This window comes from Hypomesus transpacificus, unplaced genomic scaffold (assembly GCF_021917145.1).
Source record: "Hypomesus transpacificus isolate Combined female unplaced genomic scaffold, fHypTra1 scaffold_228, whole genome shotgun sequence".
NCBI lineage: Eukaryota > Metazoa > Chordata > Actinopteri > Osmeriformes > Osmeridae > Hypomesus > Hypomesus transpacificus.
The window spans coordinates 159,040-179,021 of record NW_025813763.1 but is presented as its reverse complement, the minus strand read 5'-3'; the positions used below and the strand labels follow the sequence as shown (position 1 = coordinate 179,021).

General features: G+C 39.5%; 1 protein-coding gene across 1 annotated transcript in view; it reads left to right on the top strand.

Moving 5' to 3' along the window:
- The window catches only part of nck1b (NCK adaptor protein 1b), a 132,345-nt gene that overhangs the window by 10,933 nt on the left and 101,430 nt on the right, over positions 1-19,982 (top strand). The window lies entirely within an intron of this gene.

The following is a 19,982-nucleotide window of genomic DNA, read 5'->3' as shown; positions in this document are numbered from 1 at the left end:
GCTTGTTTGAAATCGTCAGGGACTTGTCCAGTTACAATAGATTCATTAATAATACCAAGCATGGGTGGTCCAATAATAGGGAGAAGCTCCCTACAAAGTTTGGCAGGGAGGGGATCGAGAAGGCAGCTAGTGGGTTTTGAGGAATCTATCAGCTTGATGAACGCTTCCATAGAAATAGGGTTAAAGTGAGTGAGAGCCTCAACATGCAGCATGCTGGGTACAGAGGAAAAATCAGTGGTGATGGCCACTCCTCCAGGACTAGTCTGTAGTTTGTCCCTTATTGCATAGATTTTTTGGTCAAAGAAATCTAAGAAATCATTGGGAGAGAGATCTGAACTAACACAGAGTGCACTTTTCTTAGTGAGTTTTGCAACAGTATCAAATAAGATCTTAGTGTTGTGTTTGTTCTCACTAATCAACTTAAGAGAAATATTCTGATCTGGACCTGATGAGGACTTGCTTGTACTCTATTTGGCTGTCCTTCCAGGCCAGGCAGAAAACCTCCAATTTAGTGGTACGCCACTTATGCTCTAATTTTCTAGTGGACCTCTTGAGAGTGCGGGTTTCCTCTGAATACCATGGTGCCAGTTTCTTGTCTTTTCTTTTCTTTGGTTTGAGTGGGGCAACAGAATCTAGGGATTGCTGAAGAACCAAATCATCAGATCCCTTGTTTTAGTATTTAATGATTTATTTGGGACGTCAAGTGCTGAGAAACAAGATGATCAGTGGAAACAGGATGCACCTAAGCTCAATTTTGAGTCCCAATTTTTTTTAACGTTTTCACTTTATCATTATGGAATATTGTGTGTAGAATTCTGGAGAAAAAAACCCCCATACATTTTGGAATATTCCTGAAACAAAACAACATGTAGAAAAAGTGAAGCGCTGTGAATACTTTCCGGATTCATTATATTATCCTGTCCCCTGTAGAAATGTAGAAATACTTTTTTTATTGACTAGTTGAGGTTTGAGCAGGTGTTTTATGGTGCAGATTCGAGAAATTGGAGAAGGGTTTGTGAACACATCATGGAACAGGTGGTGGTGTACCACAAGGGTAGGCCATGTTTGTAGTTTGTATCTCTAGTACTCTATGAATTAAACTCTGATTTAATACTCTGAAATATGTACCCTTTCCTTCTTTTTTCATTATTTGTCTAACATGACGAAATAAACAACATGAAAGACCGGGGGCTAGTTTGTGCGATAGACTAATGGAATAGGCTAATGCGATAGACTAATGCGTTCTTCAGAGAAGGGAGACTAGCGTTGGTCACAGTTTGGAATGAAAGAGAGAAAACAGGACAGAGTATCACAGCAGATATTGCTACGAAAAAAACACGGTGTAGTTAAGGGGGCATGCGTGTGTTGCTTAGGCGGCCGCCTTAGCTGCAAAGTGCTGCGGGAAACCCGTGGTTGCCTTTGATCAGTGATGTCACATAATGTCATAGTGATGTTGGATGGAAGGGTGCAGAATATTTTTGTATGCTTAAAAGGATAAAATCCTATTGCTTTGGCATATTGGAACATGAACACATGTATTGCGTAACGTCAACCCAGTTTTTGCAAGGAGCTTTCTAGCTCGCTGCAAACACTGGGATCTCTGCTAGCAGCAGCAGCACAGGTGCCGTTCATAGCAATTCTCCACTTCCTCCTCTCTCACCCCATCTTTGCAAACAGAAATACAGTTTTAACTGACTGGCATCATAATGTGGTCTGAAGGCCTGAGATACTACTACAGGTCCTGACCAGTACCCACGTAGTTCATCCTTCCCAAGTGGCTTTTTCTTTAGCTATATTGTGACAGCAGCCTGAGGCCTCTACCTGTCAGGATGTAACCTAGACGATGAAGACAAAGATGAAGATGGCCTGTGTGTTTATCCATTTAATCTCTCACGCACACAACCTGTCCGGGACCATTATCTCTTGCCGTTTACAAATGATCTGCTAGTTTGCCACATGGGATGCTTCCGGAGAAGTAGGATTTGCAAAGAGGTGGACAGCTACAGGTAGATTACATTACATGATTATTAATTGTAAAGGCTCCTGTCTTATAAGCTTTGCTTATATTAAGAAGTAGCTTGATATTTATTTTTAATCGCTGTGTCCTAAGTTGCTTTGTAGGCAGACAGCTGCCTGGGAAACACCCCACAGGTGTCTTGTCAATGATGAAATGGTAGAGCTTTTTTACGTTTTGAGTTTGTATAAGGCCATTGTTGGAGTTAATGTAGATAGCAGATCTAGGAAAGAGCAGGGTTGGGACACAGATGTGCTGGTTCCACAGATGCAGGTGGTGTAACGTATCTCACTTTGGAAAAATGCGCAATCCTAATGAATACATTACCATCCACACAAATCTTCAGGCTTCAAAAAAGCTATTGCCTCCCTTGTTATAAAACATTAATGTTTTGGTTCTTAAATTAATATTCCTTGCATTGAATTCCTGAAGTTTATGACCCATCAGCGTAGCTATTAATCGCTTTAGCATTCGTTTCCACTGACAAATAGTATTGATCGTAATGCCCAATACAACCAGGAAAGCAACTGCAGTAGCTATTAGGGGTGTAATAATATATTGTGGTACAAAAATGTAACAATATGTATCATAGAGTAATGGCGATATTCTTTTAGATATGCCAGTGTTTCCCCTATGTTGATTTTACCGTGGCAGCCCGCCACGGTTAAATTTCTGCCGCCACGGTATCAGAATTTGAGCTGTACAAAATTTTAGGCCGTCTATCAGACGTGATTGTTAGATCGCATGTTAGATTATAACTATAGTTAACTATAACATATGTTGTCAGTTCATTTAAGCCTGTTATTGTATTAGTCTATAGTTCTTGCAAATTTAAATTGAGTTAATTGGTGATTTCCGTTGTTTGTATTCTTCCCCTGCTAGCAAAATTGCACGTCTGTTGATTCGATAGCGATTGCAGAGGGGTAGACCTGACCTGCCCCCACTGTTTAAAAAAATCCTAGGGGAAACACCGTATGCCATCCCTTTTATCCTATTGGTTGAGCTACCAACATGCAACCTCTTGCACCTGCGTCACCCGTGCACAGCATTGAGTATTCACAGCTTGAACTGGGCAGTAGCATAACAGGGCAAAATAAGTTTGGCTGACACTGAAATAGAAGTTGCCCTATCCACTTATAAGTCCAATGTCTGGCAGCATTTTGGTTTTCCAGTCACTCGTCAAGAGGATTTCCTTACAAAAAAGAAGTATATTAAAGTATACTAAAAGTATACAAAAATATGGATAGTACACTTTTAGTTCACTTTTGATATACTTTTAAGAAGTATACTTAGAAAATAGTTCACTTTTGATATACTTTTAAGTATGCTTTGAAAAGAGTTCACTTTTGGAGGAAGTATACTTAGAAAATAGTTCACTTTTGATGTACTTTTAAGAAGTATGCTTAGATACAGAAAATGGTATACATTTCTTCTGGAGTAGGATGTACGTTTTCTATTATTATACAGCAAAAACAGTCCAAATAATTTTTAAGTACATTACAGGTTACATTTTTTAGATCCATCTCATTCTAATTATTAATGTCTATGAAAATCTATTATGCATTGCACATTTAATCTTTTTTGGTATTGAAGCTGTAACCTTAATTACTGCCAAAACATTCTGAATCCTTATAATCTTATACTAATAATTATCAATTGGAGTATTAATGGAAAAAAATGCTACTTGAGAAAGAAGCAGACAGAAGGGTTGCATTATGCATTTGAAGGTTATACTGTCAAACTGACTGAAGAACGAAATAACGACGTGAAATAATGGAGATAGTGTGGCTCATTGGCTAGTCAATTCCCATGATGCAAGGCAGTAAATAGTGTTAAAATTTGCTGATGTTTGGCGTTTGTTTGAAATACAAATGTAACTTCATGAATTTCGTTTTTTAAATGTGTCTGCTTAGAATGTTGTGTTTTGTTGTGTGGTAATTGTCATTGTTGTGCTGGTTTACCATTGTAACCATGAGTTAAATGACTGTTACATTTCATAAGAACAGCTGGATTCTTGGAACTTAGTGAAATAGCTTCTTTCAGCTAAGAATCTGCAGTGAAAGGTTGCGAGGGCCCCGTTCTCGCCAAGTGATTTAAGATCGGAAGTGCTTGAGGGGCTCGTAAACATTTTAATACATTAGTAAGTAATAGTATAATTACATTTAGAAGTTTACTTCTTGAAGTACTTATGTTAAGTTATCAGAGTTGCGCTGGCATAACTTGGCGTAGAAGTATGAGCGGAGCGTCAGTTTTATAAGTATTTATTTGTTATTCTGTGCACTGGTTATGTCCAACCGTCTCTGTGCATCATACAAGAGAACTCAACAACATACACGTCATACCTGTCATGCACGCAGATGTGAGAAACCTAACATCTCAAACACAACAGCCAATGCTATTACCGTAATATAAGAGCGTCATCCATAATGATAGTTTAACACCCCCACTTGCTCTTATCTCATTAGGTTGCATGAAAACAAAAGTAACAGAATTTGATAACCTTGTTATCTTAAAGAAACAAAATACTCTTTGCACTTTTAAGTACCAAACATGTTTCTTGTAAATCTTTGTAACTTTAGCTTTGTAGGTGGCTTTGTCAGGACATCATCAATCATTTGCTCAGTAGGACAATATTCCAAAATAAACTTTCCGTTGTTCACATTTTCCCTAATAAAATGATACTTAATGTCAATGTGCTTGCACCGTTGTCTATTGACTCGATTTTTGGCTAGTGCTATGGCACCTTGGTTGTCTTCATACACCTTTGTTTGTGCGTATTGGTATGCGTCTACACCCCTGAGTAGTTGTTCTAAGTAGATGCATTCCTGTATGGCTGATGCTAAGGACATGTACTCAGCCTCACAGGTGAATAAAGCTGCTGTTGGTTGTTTTCTTGTTTTCCAGGATATCAAAGAGCTTCCCTCATTTAGACTGACACAATATCCTTATGTACTACGCCTATCCGCTGGATCTGCTGCCCAGTCAGCATCACTGTAGATTCTTAGGCCTAGTTTTTCTGTGTCATTTCTCCTGAAACATAATCCTTGATCTGTTGTACCTTTGAGGTACCTGGACACCTGTTTTAATGTGTTCCAGTGTTCTACTGTTGGTTCAGCAAAGTGTTGGGAGAGTTTACTGACCACAAAAGTTATGTCTGGTCGGGTACATGTGGACAAATAAATTAAACTTTCTACTGCCTCCCTGTACTTTCTTGGGTCTTTCATTTTTTCTGCAGCTTCTGTATATTCAAGTTTTGGTTCACATGGAGTTTCTCTAGGTTTACAATCCTGCATTCCGAATCGATCTAGAATTTTGCTCACATATCTCTCCTGTGACATTTTGACTGCACCATCTGTTTGTTCCAAAATCTATGCCCAAGAAATATCTCAGCTTTCCCAAGTCTTTCATTTTGAACCTTTCAGTGAGCATTCCCTTTACATGTTTCAGAACATTCTCATTGCTAGCTGTTATGATCAGATCATCAACCCATATGATTAGGATTACTTTTTCGTTGTGGTTTTCTTTCGTATACACACATGTATCAGCTGGGTTCTGTACAAAATCATTCTCAATTAAACATGTATGCAACATAGCATTCCAATTTCTCCCTGACTGTTTTAGACCATAGAGAGATTTTTGTAATTTACACACTAGTTTTTCGTCTGTTTCAGACTTTTTCTCATAACCCTCAGGTTGCTCCATATAAATCTCACGATCAATTAGGGCATGCAAATAAGCTGTTTTAACGTCCATTTGGTGTAGGATGAGGTTATCTTGTACAGCCTTTTGCATGACCACTCTCACACTCGTCATTTCAGCTGTGGGTGAGAAGGTCTCCTCGTAGTCAGTGCCTGGTTTCTGACTGTAGCCTTTTGCTACGAATCTTGCTTTGTATTTGTCAGATCCATCCATTTCTGTCTTAAGTGCATAAACCCATCTGCCCCCCACTGTCTGTTTGCCTGGTGGCAACTGAGTAAGGCTGAAAGTCTCATTCTCCTCCAGAGATGCATCTCCTCTCTCATGGCATTCATCCACTGCCTTGCTTTGCTTGATGCAATGGCGTCCCGGTAGGTTTGAGGTATGTCACACACTGTTCTGTAACAAGAGTCCATGCATGTGTGTAGTTTGTCATCTGTCTCAAAATCCTGTAGATGAGCTGGTCTCTTTTTGGTTCTCAGTGGGTACCTTCTGATCACAGTCTCTGTGGCCTCACTAGTACCACTTTGAACACCCTGAACTGGTACATTTTCCACATTCTCATCAACAACATTCTCTCCACTGTTGTCAACAGTAGAGTGTACATCCCCGTATTCTGTGTGTGACTCAGATGTTTGTGTCTCCCTTTCCTTGGTTGTTTTAGTTTCTGGATAGTATACTAGAGAGGCTGGGCTGTTTTTTTATCATAGCCTATAAAAACACCTTGCTCACATCTGGAGTCTAATTAGCTTTTCTCTTGCTTATAGGCAAAACCAATTTTTTGCAATTTGGATATGTCTGGTACCTTGCCTGTGAATAGCTCGTATGCCGTTTTCTTTGTACGCCTGCTGTAGCATCTGTTTCTCACATAAGCGGAGGTCTGTACAGCGTAGTTCCATAGCTTATCTGGTAACCCGCTTTCTATCAGAGTGTTCTCCACCCTCTCTCTGCAGTGCCATTTTGGTGGGGTGAGTAAGGCGCAGACCTCTCATGTCTAATCCTATTTTTTGTTAACAGTGTCTGGAAGTTTCGACTTGTAAACTCAGTGCCGTTATCTGAACGGATACACTTGACTTCTCCATAAGGATCTATGTCTGCTAAGAATCTTTCTGTAGATTGCACTGTATCACTCTTGGATTTTAGGAAGTATACAAGCATAGTGCCTGAGTAGTCGTCTGTAAAGGACTGTGCATATCTGTGTCCTTCTATGCTTGGTTTCCGCATGGGACCGGCTAAGTCGGTGTGGACTAGTTCTAGGGGCTTCTTTGCCTTCCTATCTGGCTCCGTATTTCTTGTCTGGGTGAACTTTCCCTGTGTACACACATCACATGACTGATCAAACCCTAATGCACCTTCCTTAATCTCCATGCCTTTCACAACACCCTGCAACTTTTTCACATCTTCATAATTACAATGACTCAATATTGCATGCCACGTTTGCATATCATGACACCATTTACATTGATCAACATCCTTTTCAACAGTTGGTAAGTAGTACAAGTTTCCCTCCTCATGGATGTCAAACCTGCTACCACCCTTGGTGACCATGCGACTGTTCCCCTTTTTGAAAGTGATTGTCGCTCCTCCATTTGTTCCTCTTGCCACTGAAAATATGTCATGTGGGTACAATGGCATGTAGAGTGTATCTCGTAGCTGCGCTGTGTGTTGTTGTCCTGCGTTGTCTAGAAAATGTATCACCGCCGTTCCTCTCTTTTGTGCTATTCCACTGCATTTGCTTCCGTCTGCTAACTCCACTGAGTGGGTCTCTCTGACTGGAACAAGTTGTCAAAGCTTTTGAACTTGTTGATGTCATTTACAATGTGGGAAGTCGCCCCCGCATCCACCATGATGCCTTTCATCTTCATGTTACCTGGTGGTCTATCACTCTTGACTTATTCGGCCTTGAAGAAGTGGTCTTGGTCGCCATCTTGCTCCTCTGCAACTTTTCTGACGCCATCTTGTCTCCCCTTTTCTTACAAAGTGACTCTGCATGCGTATTATTCTTACAGTAATTGCACCACACTTTTCTGTAACATGTTCTCGCCCTGTGTCCCTTTATTCCACACTTGTAGCAAGTAATGTTGGCATCTTCTTCTTTCTTGTTATTGTGTGGCTTGCTATAGCCTCTGCCCTGTCTTGTGTATGTTTTCATCACATTGTCTGTAGTTGGTTCTGTCATTTTCATTTTCTCTGATTTCTCTCTCATAAAAAAAAATTGCGACTGGCCCCACGGGCCAGTGGGTTTGAAACTTACTGGCCCCAAGGCCATTTTTACTGGCCCCCCCTCCAAAAGTTGTAATTTACATTGTTACAACAAAACCAAAGACTTATAAGTTATGTTATTCTGTTAACATTTTAAACCATTTATTAAACACATCCTGGATATAAAAAGAACAAAAATGAAATCACATTTCTAGTGATAAAAATTATAAGGTAATAGTCACCAAAACAATTGACTTTTAACCTAAAACATGACGTGCTCTCTTCCCTGCTGACAGCCATCTCTGCACGACTGTCTGGCTGAAACTGAAACCTCTGGTCCCTCAATGCTAATTTATAAAAGCTTCCATTGCATTTCATCAGTATGATACTAAGTACCCAAGTCGACACCATTCTTCTGCTGCAGTTCAATAGCCTGGGGGAACAAGGCGAACGTCTGTCTGTCTTAATTACGTGATATGCCGTTGTTTTAAGTCGTGCAATAACATGATGGGCATCTGCATTTAAATTCCTAACCAGCATGGTCAACGGCCTGGAAGACGGATTGTCAACCATACGCTTAACTGTCACGCAAACCAGGTGCTGTCTGCTAGCATGGCTGGTCAGGGATTGTTTTCGAAAATTGTCGGTGCCTGTGTAAAAAATATCCACTTTTGTCTGCTTTAGACGGGAACATACGACAGACCACACAGTGCATCTTAGCTCCATAAAAAAAGTTGCTTCCGTTTGAACTCATAGCTCTACTTTGCATTCACTTTTGTCTCGCGCCAGTTGTTAAAAAATGTATCATGATTATAGAATTACAATTTGACAACCACTCGTCACTCACTCAACTCTTGATTTGCCAAATGTGCGCCCCACGAGCTGCAAAGTTATTTATGCATTTAGCAGATAGCAAAACATGAAGGATGTTAACTTTTACGATGCAAATTTATTTTTTCAATCAATAATTTGCAGTGGCCCGATCGGGCCAGTGAGTTGCTATTTAACTGTCCCGACGTTACTTTTTACTGGCCCCGGGCCATCGCTTATGTCGAACCCTGCTCATAGACTCGTAGTCTTCTTTTGAAGTCTGCAAATGTAACACTATCTTCATTTTGTGTCACATGGACGGCTAGCGGCTTGAACGAGTCTGGTAGTCCGCCTAGCGTCATGGCTACGATCAGTCCATCACTTATGGTCTCTCCTGCCTCTCTTAATGCTGTAATGATGTTCTCTGCTCTTATTAAATAGTCAGTGACAGTCTCACTGTCTGCCATACGCAGTTTGGTTAATGATGTGTACATATTTATAATCCGTGGCTTGCTCTTCCCTGAATAATGTTCTTTGAGTATACGTAGGGCTCTCCTGCCATCATAAGCAGCCTCATGTCTGATTAGCGATAGGCTTTTATCGTCTATTAGCCTTACCAGCTCGGCATAGCAGTCGGCATTCTTCCGACTATCTTCATCACTTGCTTCACCTGGTTCTCGTAAGACAGTCTCCTTTAATTTCAGAATGTGTAAATATTCAAGGAACCGTGTTTCTCAAAGGTCAAATTTATCCTCAGACCCATCGAATAAAAGCTGGGATGCTGGAACTCCTGTTGCTCGGTTAGCCATCCCGCCAATTTCTTCTAGCTTCTTCTGCTAGCTAGCATATCGTGTTATACGTCGCGTTAAACTTATTCATGCTCGCTTATCTTCAACTCTGGGCCCATAACCTGTTAAGTTATCAGAGTTGCGCTGGCATAACTTGGCGTAGAAGTATGAGCGGAGCGTCAGTTTTATAAGTATTTATTCGTTATTCTGTGCACCGGCTATGTCCAACCGTCTCTGTGCATCATACAAGAGAACTCAACAACATACACGTCATACGCGTCATGCACGCAGATGTGAGAATAATATAAGAGCGTCATCCATAATGATAGTTTAACAACTTACATTGAAATGAAAGTGCACTTGAAAGTATTGCAAAGTATACTTTGAGGCTCTTTAGGAAGTATACTTCATCAACTGAAGTGCACTACACAGGCTACTTTGCAGTATTCAAAAGTAAACCTTGAAATACACTATAACTTTAAAGTGTACTTAATGACCCAAAAAGTGGGACAATTCAGTTTACTTAGTACAAAGAAATTATATTAATAAGTACACTGCTAGTATACTTAAAGTAACATGATAATAGTAAACTTTTTATACTAAATATACTTACAAAATAAACTTGAAGTATACTTATTTTTTGTAAGGGACGGTAAAAAAGAAACAGACAAAACTGGAACTGTGTGTAAATACCGGAAAAGAAAAAACATTATGTGTTCAATGTTGTGTGTGGCAGAGTTGGTTATTTGCGATAGACAAAAACTATGCGACAGACGCTTTAATATGGCTTTAAAATGTACTAATGAGAAGGCTAACAATTAACACTAGTATGGTAGTAGCATTGCTACGAGTATTATGCTAGGTAACTTAGCCCAGTAGCAGTGACGTGCAGTCAGGGTAGGCAAGGTAGGCACTGCCTACCCTGCCAAAATTCAAACGTAAAAATTTGTATTAAATAATTGTATTTAATAAACTTGTATTTGTATTTTTACTGATTATTCTTGTGATTTACATATGCAAAATGTGTGTTAATCCAATTGTTTAGACGTTACGATGACAAATGTAGCAGTTACTCATAATCAAATACAACAAAATGGTAGAATAATGAGTGCTTTTACTGTCCATTCATTGCGGACGACAACGAAAAACTAATGTTGCGCATGCGCACTTCGATCCTGTATTCTTTAACATGTACGTCGAAAAGCACAACTCTGCTGTGCCTTTGCCCGTAAATATGTTATGCCAGTAATCATCTACGTTACGTATCAAACATGGACCAATTAAAATCGAGATATTCCTGGAAATTTGCACAGCTAACGTCATTACACTGGCTACGTTGTAAGCGTAATCCCCGCAAAATTAAAGTCAAAATGACAGCAGCGGTGTCTGCCAAAATCAGAGTTGAGGAATTTCTCCAAGCTCGATTTTATTCAAAAAAGGAGTTAATAGCAAGAGGGAGGTCTACGCCAGACTTTGATGGACTACTGCAGCAAAAGGGACAACATGTTTTCGATCTTTTCAAACAGACAAAAGATTGGCTATATGGCTGTGCTAACATTCAGCGGCTGTAAACTGCTGCCTACTGTTTACTGCATTTACTGTTTTGACATATTAGCCTAACAATAAATTAGGTAATCTGGCTTTCATAACTCAGTGCCTACCCTCTTACTGACATCACCGCACATCACTGCCCAGAAGCTGACTAATGCTAGCTAGCTAGCTACCATTTCGGCAAAATAATAGGGGGGGGGAAAAAATTGATTCACATTTGAATCAAGATTCAGTCTTATAGCAACTCATATCGATTCACAAATTTAAAAAATCATATATATATTTTTTTTACAATTATAACAATGAGTTTACTAAACTGCAAGAAAAACAATACATTTCAAGGTAAAACAACACTTTACATACAGAAGTTTAAATAAAATCCTAAAATATTGCATATTCTTAAAGTTGTTAAATGTCATTATTTGGGGGGGTTCAACATATCTACGTATCCTATCGTGAACCCAGTATTGTGATACTTATTGAATCATGAGCTGAGTGTATTGTTACACCCTTAATAGTTATCTACATATCTACATACCTAAGTAGTTGTATGAATGCTTTGATACTGGTTAGCGCAGTCCCTTAATTATGTAGTTCTACATTAGTTGATGTCTAGTGAGCACTCTGTTATAGGCTGTATTATGTTGTCGTGTATAGTGGCTAGACACGGCACAAGCACAATTGGCTGCAGAACTACAAACTCTGCCATAGCCCACTTTTTCAGTGTTATTAGTCAAAATGGCAAAGAAATCTGTGGTATGGCAGCATTTCATTAAATTACATTTACATTTACAAAGTACTGGGTGTCTCAAAAAACTTGGAATGCAAACTCTGCTGACAACGGTTTTATTTTTCATAGTTCAACGTCGAATATGATGTAGCCTACCACCTGAAAAACGTAAGTTGGCCTAGCCCTACTTCGCTAATGCAAAACGCACTGGGTTGGAAAAGGAATATGGCTATTAGAAGATCCAAACCGAATGACATTATTTTCTCTGGCCAAGACAAAAAAATATTTCTCTGTTGCACCGTTCCACTCGATTCTACGTAAGTTCGTATGGTGCAAGTTCAGGCAGTGATAAGCGCGCTCTGATGATTTGCATGTTAAACAAACAATATTTTTAATTTGTAGTACATTTTAAGAGATACTAAATACCATCGGCCTTCGGTTACAACAGGACTGGTGATACGAGTCTTATTATTAGTAGCCTATTAGCGGCTGAATCTGCAATGTCCAGCAGCCATTGAGTCAGATCGCGAAAATGTTTGTAGCCTACATTTTATTTTATTTTTTGAAAAAAAAGTGTTTCAAATTTCGATAAGTTGATTTTCAGATGTATTAGTCGAGACTTGGTCGACCAAAGAAAATCTCAGTCGGAGACAGCCCTAGTGTATTCACTCACTTGATGCTATCTACCTTTATATTAGCGACAGTAACTGAGCTGTTAGCTGCAGAGCTAATGTTACAGCCACATCCTAAAGGTAGCAAGCTAGGTAACTGTCGCTGACATTTTTTAGAGAATCAATCGTTCAAGCTGAAGTTGGCTGAAGTATAGAGTTAATGTTTATTTGACGTAGGTCTAAACATAATAACGTTACCAACATAACATCATCAGCACACAAACATAAGACAATAACACAAAGACAATTCCATACAGCTCCATCTAGCATTCTAGAATGGAACCGGGAGAATCCAGCCCACCAGCACTACTCTGGGAGTCAGATGGCTGAGCGGTGAGGGAGTCGGGCTAGTAATCAGAAGGTTGCCGGATCGATTCCCCGCAGTGCCACATAACGTTGTGTCCTTGGGCAAGGCACTTCACCCTACTTGCCTCGGGGGGAATGTCCCTGCACTTACTGTAAGTCGCTCTGGATAATAGCGTCTGCTAAATGACTACATGTAAATGTACTCAGCTGATGGCCCTGAACCCCCCAGAACATTCTTCAACAGACCATTTTATAGATACGACAGTTCTCAAAAGTCATTGGTCCATCCTACAGACATGCAGCTATACCAAATCTCTTCTGTCATTGGTTAAATCTTTAGAACAATACAGTTGAATCCACATGGTCTTTAGAACAACTGTCTCTTCCCCCTAGGTGACAAGATCTCTTTCAGGTCACCCCGACTTCACGTCTCCTAGACTTCATGTCTCCTAGTTAGGTGTTATAAAACTACAGGTGGCATCTCTACCAAATGAGTCGAATCAACATACATTGTATCAAGCTTCTTAACTAGCTGTAAACATCTCCTAAAACACATTCATTGTACATAGGCCCAACATTTCTTTCACCGTAACCATATACAGTAAAGCAACATACAAAACTTTGGGAAGTTGTGTTGGCGCATTTCCAGAGACAATAAAATTAAGACACTGGTTCTTCAGAGGCTCGGATGAAGGAACTGTAAAAATACTTTTATTTTCATTTGTACATCCAAACACTGAGCAACTGTTATGCTTCGTTTGTTTGCAAGCCATGATGTCTCTCTAGGAAAAACTGATATGGCACTCGCACGGTCGTAGCTCTGTTTCTTAGAGGCGGGCCAGATTCTCTGGGCGGGCAAAGCAGAGAAAGGGGAGGTAACTCCCTATTTTGACGTCACAATAGGGGGATTTTCAAAACAGAGCGTTTGAGCTCTAATTTTTTCAAAGGCGGAGAAGAATACCCAGGGTTTGGTTTACACCTATTTGAAATTTCTAGCCACTGGGGGACCAAAGGCAGGCTAGGGGAACTCATATTAATGTTAAATAACCTCCTAACGTGAAGTTTTCATGTCATGGGACCTTCAAGTCAGACCAAACTAGCACTGCCATGAAGTTCAGGACAATTGTGTGTGTGAGGACAAGAATATGACATGGATGTATTCCCAGACAGGGCTCGACATTATGGCTTGTCCGCTTGTCTGGGACAAGTGGAATTCTTTGTAGGGCAAGTGGAAGAAACATTGATTTGCCCCACTGGACAAGTTAAAGCGATTACAACTAACGTTAGTTTGCTAGCTATATGTAACGTTTTGCAGGTGTTTGATTTCTTGAAATTATTTTGAAATGTTATGTTCTATTAGCCATTTGCCTACTTTAGCAAGTCACAGTATTTCCAAGCCCTGATAGTGTAACTGAGACGACACAGTAAATAATTCCTCTTTTAAGTAATAAGCCCCCGTTCAAGTGTTGAGCATTAAATAATCTTCACGGTCTGTAAAGATCTTGGGACAAAGCTGCAATACAGTACATAACAGAAAGTGTTTAATTCTGCAGAAATTGTGTAAATGTTCTATGTAACAAATAACATTTTTAAGAACACCTCAATTGTTACCTATATTATTTGAATAACATTACAGCTAATCTTTGTTGGTCAAAGGCACAATCTTCATTCCAAACCGTGACAAGCGCCAGTCTCCCTTCTCTGCAGTACGCATTAGTCTATTGCACAAATGACCCCCCACCCCCCCGAGGAGGTAGTGAGTCTGCCAGAGTTGGCCAACATGTGTGAGGGGGAGGGTCTGTGAGTGATTATTCAACTGCATGGTTAATGTATTCTACACTCATGTCTTGCTCATAGCTGTAAAAAGAATGGATGACGCGACTCCGCTTCCTCCGATTGTACAAAATTAAAGCCAAATATCTCAGATACGGGTGCTGCCATCTTGCGCTGGTGATGTAATTTGGAGCCAGAGCCTGCGCAGTAGTGATGTTTGCTGGAGCCGAGGTATGGAGGTCCCACCAATACCAATCGCAAGCACACAATAACCCCTTTAATATAATCGTAATTAACTAATTAAAAACCAACGGATCAGAAAAATTAGTACTTGAACACCCACCAGCTTGATAATAACTACCTAAACTGACAGAAACCATCTTTGGGGGAAAAAATGATTAGCCGCAGGGCTCAACATTGAAAATTTAATGGCCCCACCGGGCCAGTGGGTTTGAAACTTACTGGCCCCAAGACAATTTTTACTGGCCCCCCCTCCAAAAGTTGTAATTTATCATTGTTACAACAAAACCAAAGACTTATAAGTTGTGTTACTCTGTTAACATGCTTAACCATTTATTAAACATATCCTGGATATAAAAAAAATAAAAATGAAATCACATTTCTAGTGATAAAAAATAAAAAGGTAATAGTCAGCAAAACAATTGACTTTTAACCTCAAACATGACGTGCTCTCTTCCCTGCTGACAGCCATCTCTGCACAACTCTGTCTGGCTGAAACTGAAACCTCTGGTCCCTCAATGCTAATAAAGCTTCCATAGCATTTCATCAGATTCAGATTCAACTTTATTTCGCCATGTATACAGATACTAGGAATTTGATTTGGTATTCTCCATGCACGAGATCTCCGCAGCCGCTACACAAGCGCCACTATCAGTATGATACTAAGTACCCAAGTCGACACCATTCTCCTGGTGCAGTTTAATAGCCTGGGGGAACGAGGCGAACGGCTGGCCCGTCTTAATTACGCGATATGCCGTTGTTTTAAGTCGTGCAATAACACGATGGGCATCTACATTTAAATTCCTGACCAGCATGTTCAACGGCCTCGAAGATGGATTGTTAATTATCCGCTTAGCTGTCACGCAAACCAGGTGCTGTCTACTAGCATGGCTCTAGGATTGCTTTCGAAAGTTGTCGGTGCCTGTGTAAAAAGGTACACATTTGTCTGCTTTAGAAGGGAACATACCACAGACGACACAGTGCATCTTCGTTCCATAAAAAAAGTTTCTTCCGTTTAAGCTCGTAGCTCTACTTTACTGCCATCTTCACTTTATTGTCTCGCGCCAGTTTTTAGAAAATGTATCGAGATTAGTACAATTTGACAACCACTCGTCACTCAACTCTTGATTTGACTGTGCGCTCCACGAGATGCAGTTATTTATGCATTTAGCAGATAGCAAAACACATGAAGGATGTTAACTTTTACAATGCATTTTTTTATTTTTTATGAATAATTTGCAGTGGCCCGATCGGGCCAGTGAGTTGCTAGTTTACTGTCCCGACGTTACTTTTTACTGGCCCCGGGCCATCGGGCCATCGTTAATGTCGAGCCCTGAGCGGTGCCCTTAGACTTTTTTGTTTGGCTCATGTTCCATCTGCTAACATGGAAGGGGCGAGACTCATGATAACCTATACTGCAGCCAACTTTTCTTGTACAGTCCATTTTTTTTCAATCACTTCCCTTTGTCTCGCAACGGGAGTGATTGACGGCTAATATTAAACATTCTTAAATGTCATCTGTATTAAAGTTAAGAATCTAAAGATGAAGTTTTATTGTTTATGTAATGTTGGATAGAACGATGGACAACTCACAGCAGGCACTATACTTCTGTGCAATTAGCGAGCATTTTGTAGAGAAATGAAAACATGTCGAGCCACAACAGTTGTTTGCACTAACATAAATGCTCCTGTATAGAGTTGGAAAGACAGGAGGTCGGCAGAAAAGCGTTGGCAACGAATTTCATGATCGACTCGTTGCGTCGCGCAATTATTATGCCACTCAATAAGTCGCGGAGATGTTTGAGTATTTAAAAAAATGCTTAGGTGAGCACGGAGCGGAGGTAGAGGAATATGGAGGATTATAGGGGCCAAAACTAAATTAATAAATACTTGGATAAATGAATAATTATATAACACACAGCTTAAATAAATAATTAATTATGTAATGGAAATGCCTAATTGACATACTAAATATATAAATTACAAATTAAATGAGACACTAAATATATAAATGTTACATGTATTTGTGTGTAGATATATATTTACATTTTAATGTGTTCACATTGATTTATTTATCCTTACATTAATTTATTTATCCTTACATTAATCCATAGTGTAACTTGCTGCACCAGAATAAATCAGTCGTCTGCCGTCACCAAGTGTGGGGGCGATCAAGGTCTCTTCAATCTAGAGGGATCCTCTATCACCTCACTCTGCAGCTGCTAGGGGTGTGCGATACTGCAAAATTTGGTATCGATCCGATACCAAGGAGTAAATAGAGGGCCATATGGCACCCTGCCAATACCAATATTGCTGATTTGCAATATTACTTTTTACTTAGAAAAGCAGTTTATCTACTTTTGTGTCGAGGGCGCAATGCCTCATAATTTATGAAGTGAATGCAACATCAACATGAACATTTGACTTAAAATGTTCATCATCATTTAATGATTTTTCCTTTAATTACTTGTTCATGATTATGATCATAATAAAACACAGGACAAAGAGTTTTGTCAAAAATACTGTTAGTTTGTGCCATTGAGTCGTGTTACTGCACGTACACACCGGCAACAACTCACAGCCTTGCAGGGGAGGGGCAAAGTGACCTTGAGCGAAGTTTGCACAAGTTACAACCACTATGATATAAAGGGAATTGTGTACTGAATGTAGAGAACAGAAATTGAAACTTAAGTATCGATCTTATAACGCCAGTATCAATCAATAGGCTACTGATACCAACGTTGGTTTCGGTCTTGAGATCGATCTTGAGATACCATCTTGCCGAGGATCGTCAACACATTTCCATTGATGTCTGTGTCAGTCATTGCTATAATTTCAGCGAAGCTCTCAATATGATGTAAAAAAAAAAAGTGAATTGGCAGTTGCCTCCATCTCTTCATCTACCGACAACATTCCGACCACTGTAGCATGCAATATTTCATTCATTGAATCCGCACTACGAACTGCCATCTTGAATGAGCCAAAAGCTGTCGATTCAAGTTGAACCACCAATCAGAGGCTTTAACCCGCCCCCTGACTTGGTGACGGCGGACCACGGATTTATTTTGCTGCAGCAAGTTACACCATGGATAAATGTAAGGATAAATAAATAAATGTAAGGATAAATAAATAAATGTAAGGATAAATAAATAAATGTGAACAAATTAAAACGTAAATATATATATACACACAAATGCATGTAACATTTATATATTTAGTGTCTCATTTAATTTGTAATGTATGTATTTTCTATGTCAATTAGGCATTTCATTATATAAGTACTCAGTTATTTAAGCTTTGTGTTATATAATTATTTATTTATTTAGTTATAAGTATTTATTTATTTAGTTTTGGCCCCTACAATCCTCCATAGAGGAAAGGCCATCGAGGAGACGTTGTTGAGTAACGTTGTTATGAAACACATGGCGGAGGCAGAGAAATCAGTAGCTACAACCAAAGTCATCCAAGGTGTGGGAGCATTTCACACTAAATACATCGAAAAATTGTGATTGACAGAGGTAAAGTTAGTTTCATCAAAATTGTGTCAGATAATCTTAAATATACACCAGATTGTTGTAATAACTTAGCCTACTTCCACAACCTTTCAATTTTCCATAAAGTTTTTAACAAAACTCAAATAAATTACTCATCTTGGAATATAGCTTTAAATTCACGCTAATATCAATAACTTATTCAAAATTGTGTGCCTGTTTGTGCACATTCTGAAGATTTTTTGCACGGTGAATTTGCATTGTCAGTTCTGTTTTTGAATAAAGGGTTGGAAATTAATGCTTTTTTGCTTTTGTTTTTTATCCGATTCATCGATTAATCGAAAAAAGAAACAACAGATTAATCGATTACTAAAAAAATATTTAGTTGCAGCCCTATATGTATGGTTATCGGGATATGAAAGGATCTATATCAGGATATGAGATTTTGGTCATATCGCACAGCCCTACCGTGAACAAAAATAAAACGGCACATTATCAGTAATGCATTTAAAATATGGAAATATTTTTATTACATTTCTCAGTTAGCGGTAGCCCTAACTACCCCTAGTAGTGATCATAGTAAACAAAGTTAGTGTGGAGCCCTGGGCTTTAAACTACTGAAGGAGGTGATCCGAAGGGATGACTGCAAAACTCGACTGTGTGACTGCTTTCACACACATTAGTGCCGCTAACTATCTGCAAAAGAAAACGGAATGTTCCTTTTGCTCTCAATAAAATATCAGTGAAGCCTAAATTTTAAATAGTGGATTTGCTGAGGGAATTTTACATCAAGAGCATGTGTATTGGGTTGGTCTTTTCGAAATCTGGCTTTGTTAGAACAGAAAATACTATTCTTTAAAAGTTGTGCATTTAAGTGCACCAGTACAATATTATAATAAGGTATCATCAACTGGTTTGAACTGCTGGGTAACACAAACTTTTTTGTGCCAGATTGCATCACTTTTCCACCCTGTGTTCACTTCTGTATCCACACTTCCTATCTCACAGCTGGCTTGCCAAGTATCCCATGACCCTTTGCTACTCTGCTAGAATTTGGTCCTAAGAGGGTTTGTGACAGCTAGGACTACATGCAGCCTGTCGGTCTCTGGGGTCTCACATTGTTGCTAAACAAGCCTGAAGTTAGCCAAGTCACCCTGTATATTGGCCATCTTTATTTTGGGTTAGAGTGTATGTGTGTTTGAGAGAGAGAATGTGTGAGTCTTTGCAAATGTGTGTGATTGCAGGCGTGTTCATGTGCCAATAAGATAAAGGAAGTACAGCATTGCCAGAGGGGGCCTAGCAAGCGAGTCAGCTTGCTTGCCTACCAGCAAGTGAGCACACAGAGCACATTCCAGAAGGCACCAGAATACTGTGATTTTAGAAGCCTGTCACAGGGATTAGGTTACTCTGTCTGCCTCTGTGAGCACATGCTATCGCTGTCTCACCGCCTTTCCACACTCGCCGTGAGGTGGCACAGTTAGGATAATCCGCTTTCCATTGCTGACACAGGACAGCTTTCCAAATGTACAAGTTTTACTTGGAGGAGTGTTAATATCCTGAACATGATCTCCTAGATTAGACCATTCTATTTAGGATATCTTTAATCTGGAGAATTTAAAGTATGTTTTTTTTGTGTGGATGATTTTAATGCCATGGAAGGACATTTAAGACTTCACTATCTAACGTAGTCTAAGCCCCTGTAGTCTTTCC